The sequence below is a fragment of the Triturus cristatus genome, chromosome 6 (genome assembly GCF_964204655.1).
Source record: "Triturus cristatus chromosome 6, aTriCri1.1, whole genome shotgun sequence".
NCBI classification, from domain to species: domain Eukaryota; kingdom Metazoa; phylum Chordata; class Amphibia; order Caudata; family Salamandridae; genus Triturus; species Triturus cristatus.
The window spans coordinates 10318316-10336016 of record NC_140589.1 but is presented as its reverse complement, the minus strand read 5'-3'; positions in this window follow the sequence as shown (position 1 = coordinate 10336016).

The following is a 17701-nucleotide window of genomic DNA, read 5'->3' as shown; positions in this document are numbered from 1 at the left end:
GGGGACTTGTGCATTCGTTGCTTCAGTTGGCGCGCATTCTTTTGAGCCCCGGGTGGCTTTGTGTGATGGGTGCTTTTACTGTTGGTCACTCGTACTCATGCTGAGTCCCCGTGCTCGGGCAGCCCTGCTGGGCGATTTTTGGACAGCCCTGCAACTGCAGGCTTTTATGTAGCAATTTACTGGTGCAGTTTTCTCGTCACATTTCACTAAATGGCAACTTTACTGCACGCGTTGATAATATGCCGGTGTAAATGAACTCTTTGTATGCGGCACTCTAACTACATACTGTTGTAACAACTCCACAGTAGCTGTACGCTATATTATAGCTCCCTGGTGGCCTCCTTGGTATTTAACCAGTTCGTTCTGTGATTTTATTTTTATGAAACGGCTCCTGCTTGTATGTTGCCCTGCTCTAGCGGTGCCCTTGGTAGATACCTCTGAAGCATTTGATGTCAGAGGCTCTGAGACACGTGTGTGTGTTCACTGACCTGCCTTATTGTGACAGGCGCATGTACCCCTGCCGTGGTGCTCCCGTTCCGTTGGGTCGCAGTCGGGTGTGGGGGCTGCGGGCGCGCTACTCTCCGCCCCAGTCCCGGGAGTGGCGTCCTGTCACCTGCCGCTAAGCCGGCTCCCTTGGCTGCTGCGCAACCGGGACGTGAATTATTTTGGGGTTCGTGACCCATTTTTTTGGCCGACTCCTGTGTGATCGTTTGTTGCACTCCAGTGCCGTGTGTTATGCACCGTGGGTGTCCTGATGCGCCAGCTTGCTGTGCTCGCTGTCTGAGATTATGGCGGTGTTTTTGTTTTTCCTGTCATGCTCCACCTCACCTTGTACAGTGTGCGCTTCGTGTCTCTGCTTCGCCTAGGCGCTTGCAGCGCTGGCCCGCACTGTTGGTTTTGCCACGGTGCTCACGACTGATCCCTGTGGTTCCCGCCACCCCCGCTCCTTGGGGCGTTTCTGCCTGGCTCTGGCTGGGGGGGCGGGATGGGCAGGGGTGGGCTTGCCTTCCTGGCCCGCTGCTGCCGTTGCCTTGGTGGTTCCCGGTCCCAGGGGTTGCCACATGTTCTCCTGTTCCTATGGCCTTCGACTGTGCTGTTTACCGCTCCGGACCGGCTCGTTGCCCCGGGGGCGGGGTTTGATTTGTCCCTCGCTCGCTCTCCATTTGTTTCGCTGCCTCTTCTCTGCCCAATCAGGGGGGGCTTTGCTACCTTAGTCTTGTGCCTCTGGTTTTCGGGGATCTCCCGGGTCTGGGTTCAGGTCCCGCATGCACTTTGTCATTTTTTGGCATGCTTCACTCTCTTCTGGGTCCGACCTGGTGCGGTTTCTCGTTGTTGCGTCCGGTGCCTTGGGTTGTTTCGACTCTCCGGTGAAGGGTTTGAGTCCCGCAGTCGCTGTCAGCGGGTCTTTGGTTGCATTACTTTCATTGTCCTCTTTGTATTCACGCATTTGCTGCTAGGTGTCGTCGTTTTGCTGCCTTTCTTGCTCTTCGTTTCATGGTGGAGTTTGTTGGGTGCTGGCCTCGCTGCTTGCCTTTTCGCGCTGCAGCTATCCCTGGACTTACATTGTTTCGTCCCTCTGTGGCCTTCTTCTGGGGCTTCTCGGTTTCCATGGCTTGCTTCTCTTTGCTGGTAAGCATGTTCTGTCCTGGTGGTTGGGGGTGCTGGCTGGGTGCTTGCTCTTCCTCCTCCGGTTCTGTGTTGCTCTGCTGTCATCCTTCCTGCGCACGTGCAGTTTGTTGCCTTCTTCTCTGCCCCGTTTGGTTGTGGGTGTCCCGGGTGGTGGCCCCGCCTTGTCGGGCTCACTTTCTCGTTCCCCCTCCTTCTGGCCCTCGCGGCCCTGCCCTGCGCTCCCCCCTCCCCCGCCGCCTTGTGCTTGATGCCCTACTCTAGCGGGCTCTGGGGTTTGGGTTTTGACGTTTGGCTCCCCCTCTCTGTGGGGGCGGCTGTGGGCTTCTCTGTACCGGTGTGCGTGTGGGTCGCTCAGCCCCCTCTGTTGTGGCTCCTTGCCCCTTCGCGGGCTTTAGTTGCCTTTCGGCTTGCCGACAGTGTCCGCTCTGTTGGTGTCACTCTGGCCTTATGGTTCAGGTCTTAGACTCTTGCCCTGACGTTTGGATGTTCATTCCATGGTCTTTCGGTGTCAGTGGGTGCTCGGTCTCAAAAGTAGGCATTGCCTCCCTGTCTGCACCTGGCCTAGTCTGCTTTCTGCGGATGTGCAGGGTCGGGTCTGGTTGGTGCCCGGGTGGGGTTCCACCTGGGACTTCCGGGTGCTGTGGACTTTGGGGTCCTTCTTGGACTCGCCCTGTCTTATTCGGGTTTGCGGCTTAGCCGCTCCTTCCTCGTTTTTGTATTACTCACTTCGGCTGCACGTTTTCTCCGCCTGGTGCGATTCTGTGGCGTTTGGCATGGTCCCGACGCAGGGGTTACTCACACTTTCGTGTGGCGTTCCATGCAGTCTTGTTGCCTGGCTGTTTTTCTTCTGCCAGTTGACTCTGGTCCTTCCTTGGTTCGGTTTGGCCCGGGCCCTTCCCGCTCCTGTCCTGGTTCGGCTGGGGGGATCGGGCTCTGGTGGCTCTCTGGCCTAATGCGTCTCCTGCATGGGTGTCCGGGGGTGCTGGTGCCTCCGGTTCTCTGCTCTCTGGCGGGCCCGTACGCTTCCGGTTTGACTTGTTTCCTCGTCTTTTGTCCCTGGGTTTGGGGTTCCGGGGTCTGTTGGCTCTGGTGGCTCTCTGGGGGTGTTGCCGTGGCTCGGGTTCGGTTTTCACCCTGCCCTCCTGTCCCTCTCGCCTTTGGTGGGTGCTCGCTTCGGCGGCTCGCTTGGTTCCTTTGGGCCGGATCGGTCCGTGGCGCTGCCTTTTTTCCCTGCCTTCTGTGCTTGGGTGGTCTTTCGGGTTCTCCGCTTTCTGCGGTGGCCTGGTTGAGTTCCCTTGGTGGCCGGGTCTCTTCGGTGTCGTTTCCGTCACCTTCCTGGGTCTTTTTGTTCCCTTGTTCCGGCCTGGGTTCTCTCCTTGGACGCGGTCCCTTCCGGTGGGTCATTTGTGTGTCTGGGTTTTTTTTTTCCCTTTCTGTTTCTCTTCAGCGCCCCTTTTCCTTGTTACCAGGAGCTTTTGCTCACTGGTGAGTCTTGTGCCTGTGGTCATGATGGATCTCACGGGTCGAGGGTTCGAGTCTCGCATACGCTGTCACAGTGTCATTTGTTGGCGTACGGTCGCGCTCTTCTTTTAATGCGGCTCTTGCCGGTTTGCTTCCGACTGGTTCCGCTGCCCCGTTCCTCTGGTGGTTTCGGCTCTCTCGCGGGTGGTGTTCTCCCTTGCGGGGTGGTTGTGTTTGGCACACTGCGTCTCCCTTTCTGATGTGCCTTGTCTGTTGGGTCGCTGTGGCGGGGTTGCCCTCTGTTCCTTCGGTTTTCCTTTTTCCTGAGGGGGGTTTGATGCCCCTTTTCGGGATCTCCGTTGGCCGTTCCTGGTGTGTGGGTCCGGCGTTATGTCTGGGCTCTGTTTTCTGTGGCGTCTGGTCCGGAGCTTTTCTCTGTCCCCCTTTTGACCTTTGCTGCGGCTGGTTCCTGCCGGCGCCTCGTGTCTCTGGGGTCCGGGTTTTTGTTTTTCCCGGTGTCGTTTGGTCCCGGGCTGGTTTTTCCTGCTCGTGGTTGCCTCTCCCCTGGGTGGTCCTTCCGCTCGTTCTGGCCTGTTGGGTTTTGCCCTCTGGTCTGTTGGTGTCTTGTGAGTTTCCATGAAGCCGTTTGGCTTTGGTATGTGCTCACTTTGTTAGTCATGTGGCGAGGAAGACTAACGAGGAGGTAATGCCGTAATCTTCATTACTCCGAGTATAGTCTTCCTCGCCACATGACTTCCCATACCTCCCTCCCTGTCTGGCTATCGGCTTCATGTTTTGCTTGGTAGTTTCAGGCTGTTGGGTTGGGCCGGCCCGCCTCTTATAGGGGTCATGGGTGACTGGGTCGGCCATATTGGGAAGGGATGGAAGGCATGGGATGCTGACTCTTTTTTTGCTTTGCTTTGGAGGGTTCTGTTGTGGAGCTGAAGCTCACTTTGTTAGTCATGTGGCGAGGAAGACTATACTCGGAGTAATGAAGATTACCGGTAAGTAATCGGGGCATGAGCCTGGCCCACCCAAACATGAGCCTGGCCCACCCAAGCATGAGCCTGGCCCACCCAAACATGAGCCTGGCTCACCCAAACATGAGCCTTGGCCCTCGTGGTGAATCTGCTACCGATGTACAACAATAAAAAATGTTCAGATAACTGGTGCAGTACTCTATGGGGGAATTCTCCATTCTTACTGTGGCAGGAAGCACACTGATGAAAGGCGCTGGCGGTTCTTGTTCTTAGAGCCTTGGCGCTCTCGTGCGCTTATGGTTGTACTAAAGTAAAGTAAAAGCCAAATATCTGACTGCTATCGTATTGACTCGCATTTTGATGCTTTTTAGGTCTCGCTGAGCCAGCGCATTCGCTGCTCTGCGAGACATTTAGTAGGTGGGTTTTGAAAGTGCCACCCCAAGCTTTGGCTGGCCTAGCACTTGCGTTTACGCGAGCGTGCACGCGCGCAGCTGCCATCTGTCTTTCACGGGTCATTAAGCGTGTGGACGCTGCAGCTGCTTTCACTTTTGCAGCCGCGCGCCCACTCGCTCCGTCCTGTCAGTGTCCATGTTGAAGACCGCTTGTTCTGTAAGCACATCTGACCTACATGATTGCTGAAGGCTGCTGCAAAAACATCAAGTTGTTGACTCCAGCAGTACCGTGAGTGGATGTTTTTATAACGAGTAATAGTGTTTACAGCAACAATTCTTCACAGCAACTCAACCGTTTGCCGTGGAAGAGTAAACGTTTTTCAGAATGGGAATGTACAACGCACGTCTTCCTAGTTGTTTACGGATTCTCCGCCTCTTTTCCATGATATTCGTCACGACAGAAAAAAATATATATTTATACGTTGGAATGTCACATGCAGCGTTATTAAAAGGGCGTGCGTTTGTGTACCGAGGCAGTGAAGAATCCTGCTCCTGTTTGCATTAATCACGCAACTTATATTTTCAGAGCCTAGAAGTAGCTAATGAAGAAATCAGCGCAGCTGTGATCGTGTAGAGTGTACCGAGGCATAAGAGTATGCCGAAAGTGTTTCACACAGTGAGCATACATATTGGCGTTGCAGATAAAAAAAAAAAAACATGCTGCATCCTACAGCTTGTGATATTGTGTTTCACTTTGTGTCGTGCTATGAAGACACACACACACACACACACACACACACACCCTCCCCCCGCCCCCCGTAATTTCAAAAGTATAATCACTCAATTACATTCAGCAACAGCCAAGGTTTCAGCAGTGTAGTTTTTGTTCGTTCTTCACTGACTTGTGTTGTAGTCTCTGTCGTGATTTTGTTCAAGCAACAGCCAATGTTTCGCCCACTGCGGCTCGCAGATCTGGAGCTTTTTCAAGGCAGGATGGTCATGGGAGGTGGTTCCTTGTAGGCATGTGAATACTGGAGGCCTCACTCCGTAAGCTGGGGGTGTCACAATTAGATTATTGTACTAAACGGATAAAATTCTCCATGAAAAGGTGCATATGCTGTTGATTAGTGGAAAAGCAGCAGTGAAGGCCTTCCTATTTCAATTGCCTCACAAGCTCTGCTTCTCAAACTGACCGCAATCCACTCAGCCCAGACCTCAGAATGCGCCCATATTTTCTGATACGTTTCAACCTTCACTGCTGCCCTTCCACTCTTCACCCGCAGATGTAACTTTTCTTAGTTACCTTTACCAAAGTCACCATCGAAAAACCCTTGAATTAATTGTTGCTTGTATGATATTGAATGTGATCTACTTGAGTGATTATCACAACTGAAATTCTGGTTGCTGCGTCGTAACCATGCCAATGCAGATGGACTCTCTAGGTATTTTCACTTAGAACATGAAGACTCAACTGCTCAAGGTTAGTTTAATGTCCCTGCGTTTGGGGGCCAGGAAGTTGTGTAGGAGAGTAGAATCTGCTTCACATGGGTACCCCCACTATTTGCTGGTGTTTCACTGTTTTCTTTACCTTAGTCTGGCTGTGCCCCTGCTAATCAGGACCCCAGCCTAGCTGCTTCCTCTCTAAAATGGTTTCCATGTACATTATGTACATTTCTAATTGGATTCTGGAGTGCCTTATAAGCCCCTAGTATATGGTATACTATGTACCTAGGGCATAGGTACCTCAGAGGCCTTCCAGGGGCTGAAGCATGTACTATGCCACCCCTGGGAAGCACTCTAAAATGACACCACAGGTCTGCTACTGCAGCCTGGGTAAGGTGGCGCTTGCACCCCTTACTGTGGTATAGGCTACCTAAATCACTACCCTTATACAGACACATATAAACCTATAGGCCACTCCTATGGCAGGCCTTGACAATCCTGAAAGCAGAGTGCTTGGTTTTATGTGAGAGGGTGCCCCTGCATGAGCAGACCCCTCTGCAGTGTTTGGAGTACCTCCTCTGATGCTGTTTGTGGTGCAGCCTGACCATATACTCTTAAGTGCATTAGAACCTCGCGGTAAATGCTAACTTTGGGATGGCTGCACGGAAACATGTTGTGTTTGGTGTCATATGCTTTGCAATACTACCCCCCACCAGTTCTAGCGGCGGGGGTAGCATTCCACCCTTCTAGAGGGAGAGACATGTTCACACTGGTCTAACCCGGTAAAGACTTTCTACAGCCGTGGCATCACAAAATGGATGCCACTGCCACAGACACGGGTCTGGCCTCCAGCAGGGGAGGCCTGGACAAAAGGTTTCCTGTCCCAGGGAGGTGTAACCACCTCCCCAGACAGGCAGATGTGTATTGGGGCTGGGTGGTAGCACTCTCTGGTGCATTGAAGTCCTGCACTGGGGGCACACTTGGTGTCCCTGTGCATAGTCCAGTTCAAACCAGTTGCAGGGGCTACCTGCCCCTGCTCTGGCATGAACATGGACAAAGGAAATGGGTGTAACCACCCCCTTTCCAAACCCTCCCATAGGTGAGTCCTTAGAGTATGTCCAACCCCCAAACTTTGTATAAGTGTGGGAACCCAGTCCTTGCGACTTTAGATTACCCTGGACGAAACTCTCCAACATATATCCTGGACCTTCGACGTTCTACTTTGACTAGAAGACTGAAGAAATCTCCCTTGGGGTCAAGGAGTGACTCCCCTGCTCGGCAGGCACCAAAGAAGCAACTGACCAGTCTGCATCGCTGAAGCTCCCGCCGGACGCCGAAGTCTTTGCATCACCAGAGGTGGATTTCCAGACTTCCCCGAGGCTACCCTGAGTCCGCAGCAAAGCTGAGCCCCGTGGCTATCATGGGTGACGTGGAACTGTGACCCCTGGACACCGTGATCTTTTGCTGATCCATCATCTTCCTGGTCTTCCTCAAAGTTGTGCTTTGGGCTCCGTGTAGCCCCAGCCTTGTGCACCTCCTGCACCGACGATTTCTGGCTTCCACTCCACGAGTGACCCGTGGGCCAGTTTCCAGTGCGACCGCTCGAGGCTCCTTTGCGATCGCTAGCCCGTTGGCTAGTGGGTCCCCATGAAGGCAACTCATCTTCTGTTTGGGCTTTCCTGGTTGCTCCAGGCGTGCCCTGACTTACCGTCGCTGGGTGAGTCCCCCAGACCTTGCTGGTCTGCACCGACGTCCTTTATCTGATTCCAAGTGACTTGCCGTTGCCAAGGCTTGTTGGGTCCAATCTGGTCGCTGACACCGCAGCACTCGACAGACTTCATGGGACAGCTCGAATCCAGCGCCTGGTCATCATCGGTGCCTCCTGGACCTCGTGGCTGAAGAGTCAAGACACCCGTCAACTCCCCTGAGGGCATTGGTCTATCGTGCCCTTGGTCACTGGTAAGTGACCCAGACTCTGTCCCCTCTGCTTTCAGGTTCCTTCCATCCTAGATCCGGGCTTGGATCTCTCCGGACACTTCTCCTCTTCACGGCAACAGCACTTCCTGAGCAGCTTCCATTGAAAACAGCGACGCGACCCGACACCATTTGACACCTATGCACCCGGCTTCCCTGGGTGAGGTAACTCGAGTACTCCGGTGCTCCCGTGGGTGTTGGCACCATCGCAGAAAGCATCTCCTCTCAGCCCCACTGCATCATGCCCTGGAAGACACCCTCCACTGCCCCCTGCAGCCCTCCACTACATTTACCTCGGACATCGATGAGGACCCCCTCAGTCCGTGTGGCCCTACCTCAGTGCACCGCAAGTCACCGTCCCGCGGTGGGTTGCCTGTTCCAGCCTCTGTGCATCCGGGGCCACTAACTCTGTGCTGGTCAGGTCCGGGACCCCTTCTTCTGAGATATTGGATGGCCTCTGAGGTGATGGCCCTGGGTCATCAACGCCATGTGTCTGTGGCCCTGCACTGTCCGCTGCCTCTGGCCTCAACTGCGGCCCACCAGGGCTCGCATATCAAATTAAGTGCTGACCGGCCCGGACGTCGCATCACCGCAGGAGGCACACGCCACCACCGCCAGGACCAACTCCAACCGCCATCTGCCAGAGTCGAAACAGTGGTACTGGCAGACTGACGGAGTTGCTCAGACCTGTCATGGATGCCATTGTCTGCCTGATCCCCTGCTCAGCACTCCAGGTGCCACTAACTCAGTGCACCACAAATCGTCGTCTATTACTGCTTTTGTTATGTGCTGTGGAGAGCTCACGCAGCAATGTCACCTCAGGCAGTGTGGGAGACCTGGGACGACGATGAGGAAGTTGATGCAGGTGTGACACCCCCCCACCCCCCACTGCGGCTGCATCAGGAATGTCCCAAAGGGACACAATCCTAGACATTTTCTTCACATGAGCGTGCTCAGCTCTAGTGCCACAACCTCAGAACACTGCAACTCATGGACACTTCTGTTTGCTCATTGTGTGACCTCTGGACTTGCTTCGGCTACCTCCTTGATGCTCTGCAGTTGTCCCTGTAATGCTGGTGTTGTCTGTTTCTGTATTCATAGTGTTCACTGTTGTATTTGTTGCCAGCACCAACAAGTCCCTGAGGGCTGGCTTGCACTCACCCCACACACATTCAGCACAGGCGTCACTGTAAGTGTGACCCTGCCAATAAAGGTGCCCGTAGCCAGTTGCAGAGACTCTCTGCGTGTGTCCGTGTTGTCATGATGTGTGCATGAGGGCCCCGGGCCCTACAACATTACATTGTGCTGTGTACAGCGGACGCAAAACATGTCATCGCAGACAGCGGATTAGAGCTTGGAGATGTAGCTTTGTCGTCAGCCACTCGATACTTAAGAGGGGTGTACTGGGCCGTCGTACGGAGGACCAGCGTGGGTGTGTGGATGGTAATTCCGGGGCTCTGGGCGTAGTTCAGTACAGGAAATGTGCAAATTCATGTGTCTCTGTCGTAGTGTAGGTCTCCTTTGTGGGGTGTAGGTGGTCCCTGATGGGACTTCGACACCCCGTATGTGATGTAGTTCGGCTTCCATGAGCTCTGAGCCCACCCGCACCTGTTCGGACACCTCCTTTTGACATTCTGACACCTGGCATTGGAATGCGATGTGTGCCTCGGTGAAGTGTTGGGAGCCAGCCGTGGTGGCGGGTGCTTCCTGCTGTGTGGTCTGTGCAGGGGCTGGGGTCTCCTCTATGTAGCTTGGCTGCCCTGCTCCTGGGGTTGGGTTGCCTGAGATGTCCATGAGCTGTTGTAGGGTGTCAGTGTCAAAGGTGTGGTGGTCGCCCCCGGCATCACTGATGGGTTGGCTGGTCTGACCTGCTGGAGGTGTTGTTTGTCCCTCTGCAATGTGAAGGGGAGATGCATGTTGACATTGTGTTGACATTTATGGTGGGGCATTGTTCTTGTAGACATGCAGACTGTGTGACAATGTACATTGTGACTCTTTGGGCGGGGCTGGCAATTTGAGGGGGGACAGTGGACATTTGGACTATGTGACGGATGTGAGGTTGTACCCGTACATATGCATCTCACAGTTCCCTGCTCTGTCAAATGTGATTGGCCTGTTTCTGCGCATGAGCGGACCCAGTTGTGTCCCCTGTTCTGCAGTGTCGGTGTTGCACTTTGTGCCACATTGTTGTCGGATGCGCTGTTATTGCAATGTGTGTGTGCTGCAGTTTGCCACAGGGATGAGGGACATGATCCTGGGTCATTGTGGGTGTGCAGTGTGCTACACATCGTTGGGCATGTGTGCCATTGTGCCCATCTCGCCCTGTCTCCCCAGTCCCTGGTCGTTACACTGTTGTTGTTGTTGTGTCAGGTCCTCTCGAGCTTTGTCCGTACTACCACCTCCTTGCACCGTCTCCACACGGATGACTGGCTTCCATTTCCTCCAGCTCCTCCTGTGGCGCAGGACTCCCAACTTCTGTCGCCGTTGCTGCCTTCCTGTTGGCAGCGGCTTTGTGCCTGGTTTAGGTTGTCACATCATGCCAGCGCCTCTTGGCCTCCTCCATTGGCCTCCTCGACACTCAGACTGCATTCAAGGTAGTCTAATTGTGAGTCAGTTGCTGGTTGTGTTCTGTCACCTCCGTGACGCTGATCTTGTTTTCCTGAGGACTGCACCCCGTCTTCCTCTTCTATTTTTCCTTGCTGGTGGTCTGTGGGGCCTGTGGGGTTCGTGTTGGCCTCTGCGCTCGGTCAGGGTGCATCCATGTTGCTACGCACTTTGGATTGTTTCTGGTGTGTTGTTTTTGTAGCTTTTATAGTGCATTTTCCCGCCAGACGCGTAGGATTTACAGGCCCGTCGCTGGTTTTCGCTGCTTTTTGTATTGCGATTGGCCTCATCGCAACTTTTTTTCCATTTGTGTTTCGCACTTTTGCGGCTTGGCATTGATTTTATTGCAGTCATTTGATGCGTTAACTGGGGACTATCGCATGGTGCCGCCGTGTTGTGAATACTTGGTTAACACGGCGTAAATTTCCCGCGATAGACTGCGATGTTGGAGATTGCGTTAAGTAACTTTTGCGATGGTTATCACACGTTCTTGAGAATATCCCCCAAAGTGTGATCATCCGTGTATGCACAAGCATTTTAGTGTCCGGTCAATAGAATAAATAAACCACAGTCCCCTCTCCCAGCAGTATGCCCCGTGGCATGCGCCCTGAAGATTGGCTGGGACAGAGAAGAGTATTGCAGCATTACTCTGTCTCTCCTCCCTGATTGCAGCGTTCCTAAATTACACCTGTTGGCGACCTAATAACGCTGTTAAAATACCAAACGGAACCAAATACTACCTCAATTATCTCAGCCCTCTGCCACAACCAATATCTCCAAAGCTCGAGCACCAAAATCATGTTGAGAAGAGGTACCCCGAAATATTGATTGTCTTGATATAACTCTTACCTACAAACAATATCTTTGGGGCTAAATTTTCTAGGGACCCTGGCCCAAGACAGACCTCCACCTTGAGAGAGCCCAGCGAGGTCCACAAGGCACACACCGGCGAAAGACAGACCTCCACCTTGAGAGATCCCAGCGAGCTCCACGAGTCACACACCGGCGCAAGACAGACCTCCACCTTGAGAGACCCCAGCGAGGTCCACGAGGCACACACTGGTGCAAGACAGACCTCCACCTTGAGAGAGCCCAGCGAGGTCCACGAGGCACACCCCAGCGCAAGACAAACCTCCACCTTGAGAGAGCCCCAGCGAGGTCCACGAGGCACACACCGGCGAAAGACAAACCTCCAGCTTGAGAGACCCCAGCGAGGTCCACGAGGCACACACTGGCGCAAGACAAACCTCCACCTTGAGAGACCCCAGCGAGGTCCACGAGGCACACCCCGGCGCAAGACAGACCTCCACCTTGAGAGACCCCAGCGAGGTCCACGAGGCACACACCGGCGCAAGACAGACCTCCACCTTGAGAGAACTCAGTGATGTCCACGAGGCACACACCGGCGCAAGACAGACCTCCACCTTGAGAGAGCCCAGCGAGGTCCACGAGACATACCCCGGCCCAAGATAAACCTCCACCTTGAGAGAGCCCAGCGAGGTCCACGAGACATACCCTGGTGCAAGACAGACCTCCACCTTGAGAGACCCCAGCGAGGTCCACGAGGCACACACCGGCGCAAGACAGACCTCCACCTTGAGAGAACCTAGTGATGTCCACGAGGCACACACCGGCGCAAGACAGACCTCCACCTTGAGAGAGCCCAGCGAGGTCCACGAGACATACCCCGGCCCAAGATAAACCTCCAACTTGAGAGAGCCCAGCGAGGTCCACGAGACATACCCTGGTGCAAGACAGACCTCCACCTTGAGAGAGCCCAGCGAGATCCACGAGGCACACGCCGGCCCAAGATAAACCTCCACCTTGAGAGACCCCCAGCGAGGTCCACGAGGCACACCCCGGCGCAAGACAAACCTCCACCTTGAGAGAGCCCAGCGAGGTCCACGAGGTACACACTGGCGAAAGACAAACCTCCACCTTGAGAGACACTAGCGAGGTCCACGAGGCACACACCGGCGCAAGACAGACCTCCACCTTGGGAGAGCCCAGCGAGGTCCACGAGGCACACCCCGGCGCAAGACAGACCTCCACCTTGAGAGAGCCCCAGCGAGGTCCACGAGGCACACACCGGCGAAAGACAGACCTCCATCTTGAAAGACCCCAGCGAGGTCCACGAGTCACACACCGGCGCAAGACAAACCTCCACCTTGAGAGACCCCAGCGAGGTCCACGAGGCACACACCGGCGAAAGACAGACCTCCACCTTGAGAGAGCCCAGCGAGGTCCACGAGGCACACACCGGCGAAAGACAGACCTCCACCTTGAAAGACCCGAACGAGGTCCACGAGGCACAAACCGGCAAAGGACAAACCTCCAGCTTGAGAGACCCCAGCGAGGTCCACAAGGCACACACCGGCGAAAGACAGACCTCCACCTTGAGAGATGCCAGCGAGCTCCATGAGTCACACACCGGCGCAAGACAGACCTCCACCTTGAGAGAGCCCAGCGAGGTCCACGAGACATACCCCGGCCCAAGATAAACCTCCACCTTGAGAGAGCCCAGCGAGGTCCACGAGACATACCCTGGTGCAAGACAGACCTCCACCTTGAGAGAGCCCAGCGAGATCCACGAGGCACACCCCGGCCCAAGATAAACCTCCACCTTGAGAGATCCCCAGCGAGGTCCACGAGGCACACCCCGGCGCAAGACAAACCTCCACCTTGAGAGAGCCCAGCGAGGTCCACGAGGTACAAACTGGCGAAAGACAAACCTCCACCTTGAGAGACACTAGCGAGGTCCACGAGGCACACACCGGCGCAAGACAGACCTCCACCTTGAGAGAGCCCAGCGAGGTCCACGAGGCACACCCCGGCGCAAGACAGACCTCCACCTTGAGAGAGCCCCAGCGAGGTCCACGAGGCACACACCGGCGAAAGACAGACCTCCACCTTGAAAGACCCCAGCGAGGTCCACGAGGCACACACCGGCGCAAGACAAACCTCCACCTTGAGAGACCCCAGCGAGGTCCACGAGGCACACACCGGCGAAAGACAGACCTCCACCTTGAGAGAGCCCAGCGAGGTCCACGAGGCACACACCGGCGAAAGACAGACCTCCACCTTGAAAGACCCGAACGAGGTCCACGAGGCACACACCGGCAAAAGACAAACCTCCAGCTTGAGAGACCCCAGCGAGGTCCACAAGGCACACACCGGCGCAAGACAGACCTCCACCTTGAGAGACACCAGCGAGGTTCACGAGGCACACACCGGCGAAAGACAAACCTCCAGCTTGAGAAACCCCAGCGAGGTCCACAAGGCACACACCGGCGAAAGACAGACCTCCACCTTGAGAGATCCCAGCGAGCTCCACGAGTCACACACCGGCGCAAGACAGACCTCCACCTTGAGAGACCCCAGCGAGGTCCACGAGGCACACACTGGTGCAAGACAGACCTCCACCTTGAGAGAGCCCAGCGAGGTCCACGAGGCACACCCCAGCGCAAGACAAACCTCCACCTTGAGAGAGCCCCAGCGAGGTCCACGAGGCACACACTGGCGAAAGACAAACCTCCAGCTTGAGAGACCCCAGCGAGGTCCACCAGGCACACACCGGCGCAAGACAAACCTCCACCTTGAGAGACCCCAGCGAGGTCCACCAGGCACACACCGGCGAAAGACAGACCTCCACCTTGAGAGAGCCCAGCGAGGTCCACGAGGCACACACCGGCGAAAGACAGACCTCCACCTTGAAAGACCCGAACGAGGTCCACGAGGCACACACCGGCAAAAGACAAACCTCCAGCTTGAGAGACCCCAGCGAGGTCCACAAGGCACACACCGGCGAAAGACAGACCTCCACCTTGAGAGATCCCAGCGAGCTCCACGAGTCACACACCGGCGCAAGACAGACCTTCACCTTGAGAGACCCCAGCGAGGTTCACGAGGCACACACCGGCGAAAGACAAACCTCCAGCTTGAGAAACCCCAGCGAGGTCCACAAGGCACACACCGGCGAAAGACAGACCTCCACCTTGAGAGATCCCAGCGAGCTCCACGAGTCACACACCGGCGCAAGACAGACCTCCACCTTGAGAGACCCCAGCGAGGTCCACGAGGCACACACCGGTGCAAGACAGACCTCCACCTTGAGAGAGCCCAGCGAGGTCCACGAGGCACACACCGGCGCAGACAAACCTCCACATTGAGAGAGCCCAGCGAGGTCCACGAGGCACACCCTGGCGCAAGACAAAACTCCACCTTGAGAGACCCCAGCGAGGTCCACGAGGCACACACCGGCGCAAGACAGACCTTCACCTTGAGAGACCCCAGCGAGGTCCACGAGGCACACACCGGCGCAAGACAGACCTCCACCTTGAGAGACCCCAGCGAGGTCCACGAGGCACACACCGGCGCAAGACAGACCTCCACCTTGAGAGACCCCAGCGAGGTTCATGAGGCACACCCCGGCGCAAGACAAACCTCCACCTTGAGAGACCCCAGCGAGGTCCACGAGGCACACACCGGCGAAAGACAGACCTCCACCTTGAGAGAGCCCAGCGAGGTCCACGAGGCACACACCGGCGAAAGACAGACCTCCACCTTGAAAGACCCGAACGAGGTCCACGAGGCACACACCGGCAAAAGACAAACCTCCAGCTTGAGAGACCCCAGCGAGGTCCACAAGGCACACACCGGCGAAAGACAGACCTCCACCTTGAGAGATCCCAGCGAGCTCCACGAGTCACACACCGGCGCAAGACAGACCTTCACCTTGAGAGACCCCAGCGAGGTTCACGAGGCACACACCGGCGAAAGACAAACCTCCAGCTTGAGAAACCCCAGCGAGGTCCACAAGGCACACACCGGCGAAAGACAGACCTCCACCTTGAGAGATCCCAGCGAGCTCCACGAGTCACACACCGGCGCAAGACAGACCTCCACCTTGAGAGACCCCAGCGAGGTCCACGAGGCACACACCGGTGCAAGACAGACCTCCACCTTGAGAGACCCCAGCGAGGTTCACGAGGCACACACCGGCGAAAGACAAACCTCCAGCTTGAGAAACCCCAGCGAGGTCCACAAGGCACACACCGGCGAAAGACAGACCTCCACCTTGAGAGATCCCAGCGAGCTCCACGAGTCACACACCGGCGCAAGACAGACCTCCACCTTGAGAGACCCCAGTGAGGTCCACGAGGCACACACCGGTGCAAGACAGACCTCCACCTTGAGAGAGCCCAGCGAGGTCCACGAGGCACACACCGGCGCAGACAAACCTCCACATTGAGAGAGCCCAGCGAGGTCCACGAGGCACACCCTGGCGCAAGACAAAACTCCACCTTGAGAGACCCCAGCGAGGTCCACGAGGCACACACCGGCGCAAGACAGACCTTCACCTTGAGAGACCCCAGCGAGGTCCACGAGGAACACACACGCGCAAGACAGACCTCCACCTTGAGAGACCCCAGCGAGGTCCACGAGGCACACACCGGCGCAAGACAGACCTCCACCTTGAGAGACCCCAGCGAGGTTCATGAGGCACACCCCGGCGCAAGACAAACCTCCACCTTGAGAGACCCCAGCGAGGTCCACGAGGCACACACCGGCGAAAGACAGACCTCCACCTTGAGAGAGCCCAGCGAGGTCCACGAGGCACACACCGGCGAAAGACAGACCTCCACCTTGAAAGACCCGAACGAGGTCCACGAGGCACACACCGGCAAAAGACAAACCTCCAGCTTGAGAGACCCCAGCGAGGTCCACAAGGCACACACCGGCGAAAGACAGACCTCCACCTTGAGAGATCCCAGCGAGCTCCACGAGTCACACACCGGCGCAAGACAGACCTTCACCTTGAGAGACCCCAGCGAGGTTCACGAGGCACACACCGGCGAAAGACTAACCTCCAGCTTGAGAAACCCCAGCGAGGTCCACAAGGCACAGACCGGCGAAAGACAGACCTCCACCTTGAGAGATCCCAGCGAGCTCCACGAGTCACACACCGGCGCAAGACAGACCTCCACCTTGAGAGACCCCAGCGAGGTCCACGAGGCACACACCGGTGCAAGACAGACCTCCACCTTGAGAGAGCCCAGCGAGGTCCACGAGGCACACACCGGCGCAGACAAACCTCCACATTGAGAGAGCCCAGCGAGGTCCACGAGGCACACCCTGGCGCAAGACAAAACTCCACCTTGAGAGACCCCAGCGAGGTCCACGAGGCACACACCGGCGCAAGACAGACCTTCACCTTGAGAGACCCCAGCGAGGTCCACGAGGCACACACCGGCGCAAGACAGACCTCCACCTTGAGAGACCCCAGCGAGGTCCACGAGGCACACACCGGCGCAAGACAGACCTCCACCTTGAGAGACCCCAGCGAGGTTCATGAGGCACACCCCGGCGCAAGACAAACCTCCACCTTGAGAGACCTCAGCGAGGTCCACGAGGCACACCCCGGCGCAAGACAAACCTCCACCTTGAGAGACCCCAGCGAGGTCCACGAGGCACACACCAGCGCAAGACAAACCTCCACATTGAGAGACACCAGCGAGGTCCACGAGGCACACCCCGGCGCAAGACAGACCTCCACCTTGAGAGACCCCAGCGAGGTTCACGAGGCACACCCCAGCGCAAGACAGACCTCCACCTTGAGAGACCCCAGCGAGCCCCACGAGGCACACACCGGCGCAAGACAGACCTCCACCTTGAGAGACCCCAGCGAGCCCCACGAGGCACACCCCGGCGCAAGACAGACCTCCACCTTGAGAGACCCCCAGCGAGCTCCACGACAGACACCCACACATTTTTCTTTTTCTGCTAATAATGCTCTGCAATTAAACCCTTTGTGTGTCAGAAAACCGGGTCCTTTCCCCAGTGTGCCAAGAAATCCCACACTTTGCACTGGGTCACAGCAAGCAAGCAGCAAGTAGTGTGCTAGCCGGGCTCAATGCTCTGCAGGGTTGGGTTGCCTGTCTTGGAAAAGACCTTGTTTGAAGAGTCTTATATCTCACGCTGGTTGGTTCAACTTTTGAGTGTGGTCAGGTGGCCTCCTTACATTATTCTGCCCGTTCTTGGCGTTTCACCACCTCTAGTCCAATCTAAATGTAAACGTCACGAAAGACCATATAAGGCTCGTCATTCACTAAGCGTCACCAGCAAACAGAGCGCTTCACCAGTCAGTCCCAGCTGCACTTTGAGGCTTATCAGATCGCACATGACTTTGTAGTCTTTCAGGCTGCGGGTTGCCCCACT